At 39.6% G+C, this 8,777-nt stretch overlaps 1 long non-coding RNA gene across 1 annotated transcript; it reads left to right on the top strand.

Moving 5' to 3' along the window:
* Positions 1–204: 204 nt before the first annotated feature.
* Positions 205–3,926, top strand: LOC120442810. The gene is made up of 3 exons (XR_005614943.1): positions 205–546; positions 1,681–1,803; positions 2,710–3,926. It is a non-coding gene; the product is annotated as an uncharacterized LOC120442810 (long non-coding RNA).
* The last annotated feature ends 4,851 nt before the right edge of the window (positions 3,927–8,777 follow it).

Here is an 8,777-nt window from a genome sequence, read left to right as displayed (position 1 = left end):
CTGAGTTTCTCTGATACACCGGCTACATAGGGGATGACAACGTTGTTGCGTCTGTCTTTCTTATCCTCCCTCGCTGGTGTCTGATCTTCTTTTCTGTGCCTCTTTGCTGACTTTATAAACGCCCAGTTAGGATAACCGCATGTTTTGAGTGCTTCCTTTACGTGTGTGTGTTCCTTCTTTTTTCCCTCAGGCTTAGAGGGAACAAGTTCTGCCCGGTGGTGCTGAAGAAGCTTCTCGGATGAGAGGTGAAACGTCTTAAAGCAACTCAAAGAAGTCCAGACGCTTTTTTTATTTCTAAACAATATTGTCACAAACTTTTCTCCAGCTAACATCCTGCCCTGACTTTTTATGCTCACTTTTATTACTCTGTGTTAAGCAAAGGGTAAAGGTCTTTGTATGCTCCGAATGGGAGGAGGCACTTTTGCTAAGAGGTTTGCTTGTACTTCCTGCTTCCTCTAAAGGCTTGTTTCCCGACTTCGCAGCCAATATTCAGACTGATTTTTTTTCTCAAGAGGATTTGTTTACGTTTTTCTTCTTCTCTGAGAGGTAAGTCTTTCAAATGATTCAGTTTATACAGCCTAATTAAATATGAGATATTCATTATATAACTACAGATTAAGCGATTTAGTGCCATGATGTCCATTTTATAATATATATTTTATGCTTACGGTAAAGTGATTTGCGGAAAGATACGTGAGAAAATAAAAGGTAGAAGTGAAACGTTTATTTTAAATGTGGGGATTGGATTGAAGTAAACCTAATGTGCTAAATTAGGAATTAGTTCATTCCTCAAGTGAGAAATGAAAAAGGGGGACTGTCAGGGACAAAAGAAATATTTTTTAATGTGTATCTGCTCATTAGATTGTTTTATGTACTTTAATAATGAAGGCTTGTAGAGCAGGGCCACCTTTGACTCACAAATAAGTGCTCAGCCAGACTGAAAAACAGGAAGTTTTAGTGCACAGGCCTATTAATAGATAAGACACAGAAAAGAGGAACTTTACATATAAGCAATGTTTGAAACTGTGTGACGTGTAAAGTACCAAAATAACACCTATATGAGACACAGCTTATGATTCTAATGTTAGAGCTCTTGCAACTGGCGTTTGAGCTGTGCAGGGGTCTCTCTCTTCCGGAAGATGATTGAATAAAAAGAAATATAAATGTTTTAACACACTATGAGTCGGTTTTCTCTGTTCTGTCATGGGGAAAAAAGGATCTACAGCATCCATTTAGCAAACATATACCTGTGGTGGGGATCGCAGTGTGATAATGACTACAATCCATACTGGTACTAGATGCGTACAACAACCGTAGTTACTCCATCTCCTGAGGAGATGACCATTAAGGAAAGATGCTTAGAGGGCCAAGCAGTGGTGATAAGTTTGAAAAAGTCCAACAGTTAAATTAAAAGTTTTTTTTTTCAACTGTTGGTTGGACAAAACAAGCAGGGAGACATTCATTATAGCAAAGAACATGAATTTGAACCTAATAACCAAATGAACCATTTGGTTGAACCAAATAAGCAAACAAAAAACTTGTAAATATGAGATCTAAGAAGACAATTTAAATCATGAAGAACAAATTCTTCATTAAATCGATACAAAGATAAACTATTTTCAGAAGTTTTAGAGGTAACATTGTTGTTTTGAAATGCATCATTGATTTTTGTCCCACCAGATGCTCTTGAGAAGCATCAGTGTTGTGCTGATTGTCCTGTCAGTCCTGGAGCTCTGCATCACCATCAGCTCTTCCATCCTGGGGATCAAATCTCTGAGGAGGAAGGACAAGGGAAAAAATGAGGTACAAGATATACAGTATGAACTAACACAGTCTGATAAACATCTTAATTAATCTGTAAATGTTGAGTAGACAGTAGTTTTATATGAGTTCTTAAAAGATTCATAGGAATATGTCATAGTTTTGATTCTGTCTTCATGTAATGAGTAGTGGTGTCCAAACATTTGTCTGGTACCATAAAGGTTTCTTTTCTTTTCTTTCTTTTCTTCTCAAATCGTCAATTAAATCTCTCTTCTTTTTTTTTCAAAATTTTGTGTTTCCCCTTTGTGTTATATACATCCTACTCTGATGGTGGATGTTCATATTAGACATGGTTTTAAAACAAATCTCATAATTTCAAACAGAGATTCAAATAATGTTTGCTGTTGTTCAAGTAATCCCTGTTGGTCAATAGGTCTTCAAACAGCTCTAAACCTTTTGTTTCATACAGTTTATTTTTCAACTCTTGGCTACCCTTAGTGACCTAAGTTGTCCCAGAAAAACAGCTTAGTCTAAGAACACTGGACCCACCCACATGCTGTTCAAATCATCTGCTTATAACAGGCATTCAGTTGAATTTAACTTAACTGAGTTCAATTCAGTCAATCAGATTCAATTAAATCAGATTAAATTTGTTTTTAATGATAAGAGGCTAAAACAGAGCCAGTTCAGACACGGAATGAACTGAGGGGCTGCACCGTGGCTCAGTATAACAGAAAGAAGGATTCTTTTGAACTTTTGTTGATGCAAAGTCTGACAGTGTTGAGGCTCATTATTTACCCAAACTGAAAAGAAAAGAGTGGTTACAGAAGCGCAGACTAAAATTGAAATGATAACTCCCCGCACGAAGCACAAAAGCACAGTTCATTCAGTTTTGAGTAATCGTCAGCACATTTCACGTACTTTCCCATTTCTTTCTTCTTCTTGTAGAGCACTGATGACTCAGAGTCGACCAAACCACTGCTGGAGGAAGTCACTGCACAGGCTGTAGCCTAAATGTCTTTGTTCAGTTACCAGGAATCATGTTCCTGTGCCTTTATGACCTACAACTAACTTGATGTCTTGATGATTTATACTAATTAAGACTTTGTCTTCCTAAGTGCTTCTTGAAAGGAAGACATTATACCAAATTGAATCAATTGATAATATCGTTGTTGTGTTGATTAAAATTTAAGTTGAGATAAGTGCCTTAAGTTTGTTGGTAAAAATGTGTTTATTCTTGAGAAATATGGGGTTATTTTCTTTGCCATTCTACAATGTATAGTGACAATATTAAAAAAGTTAGAAAAGAATATAAATAAAAAAAATACTGACAGTTAAAAGCAGATATTACACTTATATTGACATATTTTTGTAGGCTATTTGTGAAATGTCAGAATAAAGAGAGAACTGTTATGTATTTTTTATTGCTTTCATTAAAGTCAGAAGTATACATATACTTCCTTAGTATTTGGTAGAATTGCCCCGTTACTGTTTCACTTGGGCCAAATGTTTCAGATATCCTTCCACCAGCTTTCTACAATAGTTTGTGGGCATCTTGGCCCAGTCCTCTTGACAGAACTGGTGTAACTGGGTCAGGCTTGCAGGTCTTCTTGCTCCTTTTAGTGCCTCACCTTTTAGTGCCACCCACATGTTTTCTATGAGATTGAGATCAGGCCTTTGTGAAAGCCACTCCAATACCTTGACTTTGTTGTATTTTAAGCCACTTTGTAAATAATTTGGAGGAATGCTTGGGTCATTGTCCATTTGGAAGACCCATTTGTGCCCAAGCTTCAACTTCCTGGCTGATGCCTTCAGATGCTGCTTCAATATGTCCACCTAATTTTCTTTTCTCATGATGTTATCTATTTTGTGAAGTGCATCAGTCCCTCCTGCAGTAAAAAGCCCCACAACATGATGCTGCCACCCCCATACTTCACAGTTGGGATGGTGTTCTGAGGCTTCAAAGCTTCCACCTTTTTCCTCCAAATATACAGTTTATCATTATGGCCCAACAGTTCAGTTGTTTCGTCAGACCACACAACATGTGTCCAGAAATAGAGATTTTTGTCCCCATGTGCAGTTGTAAACTGTAGTCCATCTTTTTTTTATTGTGGTTTTGAAGTAATGGCTTTCTCCTCTAGAGTACCCTGTCAGCTCATGGTGCTACAGGACTCATTTTTACTGTGAATAGTCACATTGTCTTAACAGTTTCAGCCAGCATCTTCACAAGATCTTATGCTGTTGTCCTTGTTGGTTGATTTGCACATTTTACACCAAAAAACATTCCTCTCTGGGAATCCGTCTCCTTCCTCAGTGGTATGATGGTTGTACATTCCCATGTTTTTTTTATACTTGCATATTGTTGTCTGAATATGCTGTCACTTGGTGTTCGCTCGCTTTGTGGTAGAGTATCACTTCCTGTTCCTGCTCAAACACAGTGGTGTTTCTGAGTAGCTTTTCTGCTTAGCAATTTAATTTAAATCTTTTGATACATCCCTTTTTCATAGTATAATCTTAACGTGCTTCATCTGAATCACCCTTTTTGTGTGCTCACTACCTAATTTATAGCCAAAGTATTCACTCACTGTCTCTTTACTGTTTCGCTAGCTTAGCTTAGCTCGTAGCCGACTCGTTAGCACCATGGCTACTTCACCTGTCCCTCCTGCACTTTCCTGCTCATTGTGTCAGATGTTTAGTTACTCCTCAGCCTCCTTTAGCAGTAATGATACCTGTAACAAATGTAGCATATTTGCAGCTCTGGAGGCCAGGATTACTGAATTGGAGACTCGGCTTCGCACCCTTCATTCACCCGTAGCTAGCCAGGCCCCTGTAGCTGGTGCAGCCGAAGATAGCGTAGGCCCCGCTAGCTGTTCCCCGGCAGACCCCAAGCAGCTGGGGAAAGAGGGCGGCTGGGTGACGGTGAGGAGGAAGCATAGTCTTAAACAGAAGCCCCAGGTACACCACCAACCTGTTCATGTGTTCAACTGCTTTTCCCCACTTGGCGACACACCGCGCCGGGGTCAAACTCTGGTAATTGGTGATTCTGTTCTCAGACATGTGAAGCTAGAGACACCGGCAACCATAGTCAATTGTCTTCCAGGGGCCAGAGCAGGCGACATTGAAGGAAATTTAAAACTGCTGGCTAAGGGTAAACGTAAATACAGTAAGATCATAATTCACGCCGGCAGTAATGACACCCGTTTACGCCAATCGGAGGTCACTAAAATCAATATTGAATCGGTGTGTAACTTTGCCAAAACAATGTCGGACTCTGTAGTTTTCTCTGGTCCCTCCCCAATCAGACCAGGAGTGACATGTTTAGCCGCATGTTCTCCTTAAATTGCTGGCTGTCTGAGTGGTGTCCCAGAAACGATGTGGGCTTCATAGATAATTGGCAAACCTTCTGGAGGAAACCTGGTCTTGTTAGGAGAGACGCATCCATCCCACTTTGGATGGAGCAGCTCTCATTTCTAGAAATATGGACCAATTTATTAAACTCCCCAAAATATGACTATCCAGAGTTGGGACCAGGAAGCAGAGTTGCAGTCTTACACGCCTCTCTGCAGCTTCTCTCCTCCTACTACCCCCAAAACCCATCTCCATAGAGACTGTGTCAGCTCCCAAACAGACAAAAAAAACAAACCAAAACCCAGCAATAAACAACTTAAACATAAAAATCACAAAGAAAGAACAATACAGTATCCACATCTGAACCAAAGAGTAAAACAGTGAAATGTGGATTATTAAATATTAGGTCTCTCTCCTCCAAGTCTCTGTTAGTACATGACTTAATAATTGATCAACAAATCGATTTACTCTGCCTTACAGAAACCTGGTTGCAGCAGGATGATTATGTTAGTTTAAATGAATCAACACCCCGAGTCATTCTAACTACCAGAAACCTCGAAGCACAGGCCGAGGGGCGTGTGGCAGCAATTTTTCACACCAGTCTATTAATTAACGAAAGACCAAGACAGACTTTTAATTCATTTGAAAGCCTGATGCTTAGCCTTGTCCACCCCAGCTGTAAAACTCAGAAACCAGTCTTACTTGTTATTATCTATTGTCCACCTGGGCCTTACACAGAGTTTCTCTCTGATTTCTCAGACTTTTTATCTGATTTAGTTCTCAGCTCAGATAAAATAATTATTGTGGGTGATTTTAACATCCATGTAGATGCTAAAATGACAGCCTCAACATCGCATTTAATCTGTTATTAGACTCAATTGGCTTCTCTCAAATTGTAAAAGAACCCACCCACCACTTTAATCACACTCTAGATCTTGTTTTAACATATGGCATAGAAACTGAACATTTAACAGTGTTTCCTGAAAACCCTCTGCTGTCTGATCATTTCCTGATAACATTTACATTTACAATAATTGATTACACAGCAGTGGAGAGTAGACTTTATCAAAGTAGATGTCTTTCTGAAAGTGCTGTAACTAAGTTTAAGAATATAATCCACCCACTGTTATCATCTTCAATGCCCTGTACCAACATAGAGCAGAGCAGCTATCTGAACGCTACTCCAACAGAGGTCGATTATCTTGTTAATAATTTTACCTCCTCACTACGCACGACTCTGGATACTGTAGCTCCTGTGAAAACTAAGGCCTCAAATCCAAGTACCTGACTCCGTGGTATAATTCTCAAACACGTAGCCTAAAGCAGATAACTCGTAAGCTGGAGAGGAAATGGCGTGTCACAAATTTAGAGGATCATCATTTAGCCTGGAGAAATAGTTTGCTGCTTTATAAGAAAGCCCTCCGCAAAGCCAGAACATCTTACTATTCGTCACTGATTGAAGAAAATAAGAACAACCCCAGGTTTCTCTTCAGCACTGTAACCAGGCTTTAGTACCATCGATGTTAAGTTAGACTCTTTTTCTCCAATTGATATTTCTGAGTTAACTTCAATAATTAATTCCTCCAAACCATCAACGTGTCTTTTAGACCCCATTCCTACAAAACTGCTCAAAGAAGTCCTGCCATTAATTAATTCTTCGATCTTAAATATGATCAACCTATCTCTAATAATCGGCTATGTACCACAGGCCTTCAAGCTGGCTGTAGTTAAACCTTTACTTAAAAAGCCATCTCTAGACCCAGCAGTCTTAGCTAATTATAGGCCAATCTCCAACCTTCCTTTCATATCAAAAATCCTTGAAAGAGTAGTTGTCAAACAGCTAACAGATCATCTGCAGAGGAATGGCTTATTTGAAGAGTTTCAGTCAGGTTTCAGAGCTCATCACAGCACAGAAACAGCTTTAGTGAAGGTTACAAATGATCTTCTTATGGCCTCTGACAGTGGACTCATCTCTGTGCTTGTCCTGCTAGACCTCAGTGCTGCGTTCGATACTGTTGACCATAATATCCTATTAGAGCGATTAGAACATGCTGTAGGTATTACAAACCACTGCACTGCAGTGGTTTGTATCATATCTATCTAATAGACTCCAATTTGTTCAAGTAAATGGAGAGTCCTCTTCACACACTAAGGTCAATTATGGTGTTCCACAGGGTTCAGTGCTAGGACCAATTCTATTTACATTGTACATGCTTCCCTTAGGCAGCATCATTAGAAGACATAGCATAAATTTTCACTGCTATGCAGATGACACGCAGCTCTATCTATCCATGAAGCCAGGTAACACACACCAATTAGTTAAACTGCAGGAATGTCTTAAAGACATAAAGACCTGGATGGCCGCTAACTTTCTGCTTCTTAATTCAGATAAAACTGAGGTTATTGTACTCGGCCCTGAAAATCTTAGAAATATGGTATCTAAGCAGATTCTTACTCTGGATGGCATTACCTTGACCTCCAGTAATGCTGTGAGGAACCTTGAGTCATTTTTGACCAGGACATGTCCTTCAATGCACATATTAAACAAATATGTAAGACTGCTTTCTTCCATTTGCGCAACATCTCTAAAATTAGAAATATCCTGTCTCAGAGTGATGCTGAAAAACTAGTTCATGCATTTATTACTTCCAGGCTGGACTACTGTAATTCTTTATTATCAGGATGTCCTAAAAACTCACTGAAAAGCCTTCAGTTAATCCAAAATGCTGCAGCAAGAGTACTGACAGGGACTAGAAAGAGAGAGCAGATTTCTCCTGTTTTGGCTTCCCTTCATTGGCTTCCTGTTAAATCCAGAATTGAATTCAAAATCCTGCTCCTCACATACAAAGTCTTAAATAATCAGGCCCCATCTTATCTTAATGACCTTGTAGTACCATATCACCCCATTAGAGCACTTAAGCTCTCGCTCTGCAGGCTTACTTGTTGTTCCTAGAGTATTTAAAAGTAGAATGGGAGTCAGAGCCTTCAGTTTTCAGGCCCTCTTCTGTGGAACCAGCTTCCAGTTTGGATTCGGGAGACAGACACTATCTCTACTTTCAAGATTAGGCTTAAAACTTTCCTTTTGCTAAAGCATATAGTTAGGGCTGGACCAGGTGACCCTGAATCCTCCCTTAGTTATGCTGCAATAGACGTGGCTGCCGGGATTCCCATGATGCATTGAGTTTTTCCTTTCCAGTCACCTTTCTCACTCACTATGTGTTAATAGACCTCTCTGCATCGAATCATATCTGTTATTAATCTCTGTCTCTCTTCCACAGCATGTCTTTATCCTGTTTTTCTTCTTTCACCCCAACCGGTCACAGCAGATGGCCGCCCCTCCCTGAGCCTGGTTCTGCCGGAGGTTTCTTCCTGTTAAAAGGGAGTTTTTCCTTCCCACTGTCGCCAAAGTGCTTGCTCATAGGGGGTCATATGATTGTTGGGTTTTTCTCTGTATTTATTATTGTGCTATCTACTGTACAATATAAAGCGCCTTGAGGCGACTTTTGTTGTGATTTGGCGCTATATAAATAAAATTGAATTGAATTGAATTGAATTGAATTGAATTGAATTGAATGTGGGACCTTCAGGCATCTGGAAATTGCACATAAGGATGAGCTATACTTGTGTAGGTCCACAATTCTTTTTCTGATGCCTTCATTGATTTCTTT

This window comes from Oreochromis aureus, linkage group 11 (assembly GCF_013358895.1).
Source record: "Oreochromis aureus strain Israel breed Guangdong linkage group 11, ZZ_aureus, whole genome shotgun sequence".
Classification (NCBI taxonomy): Eukaryota; Metazoa; Chordata; class Actinopteri; order Cichliformes; family Cichlidae; genus Oreochromis; species Oreochromis aureus.
The sequence above is the reverse complement of the archived record's forward strand: the minus strand, read 5'-3'. Positions and strand labels throughout refer to the sequence as shown.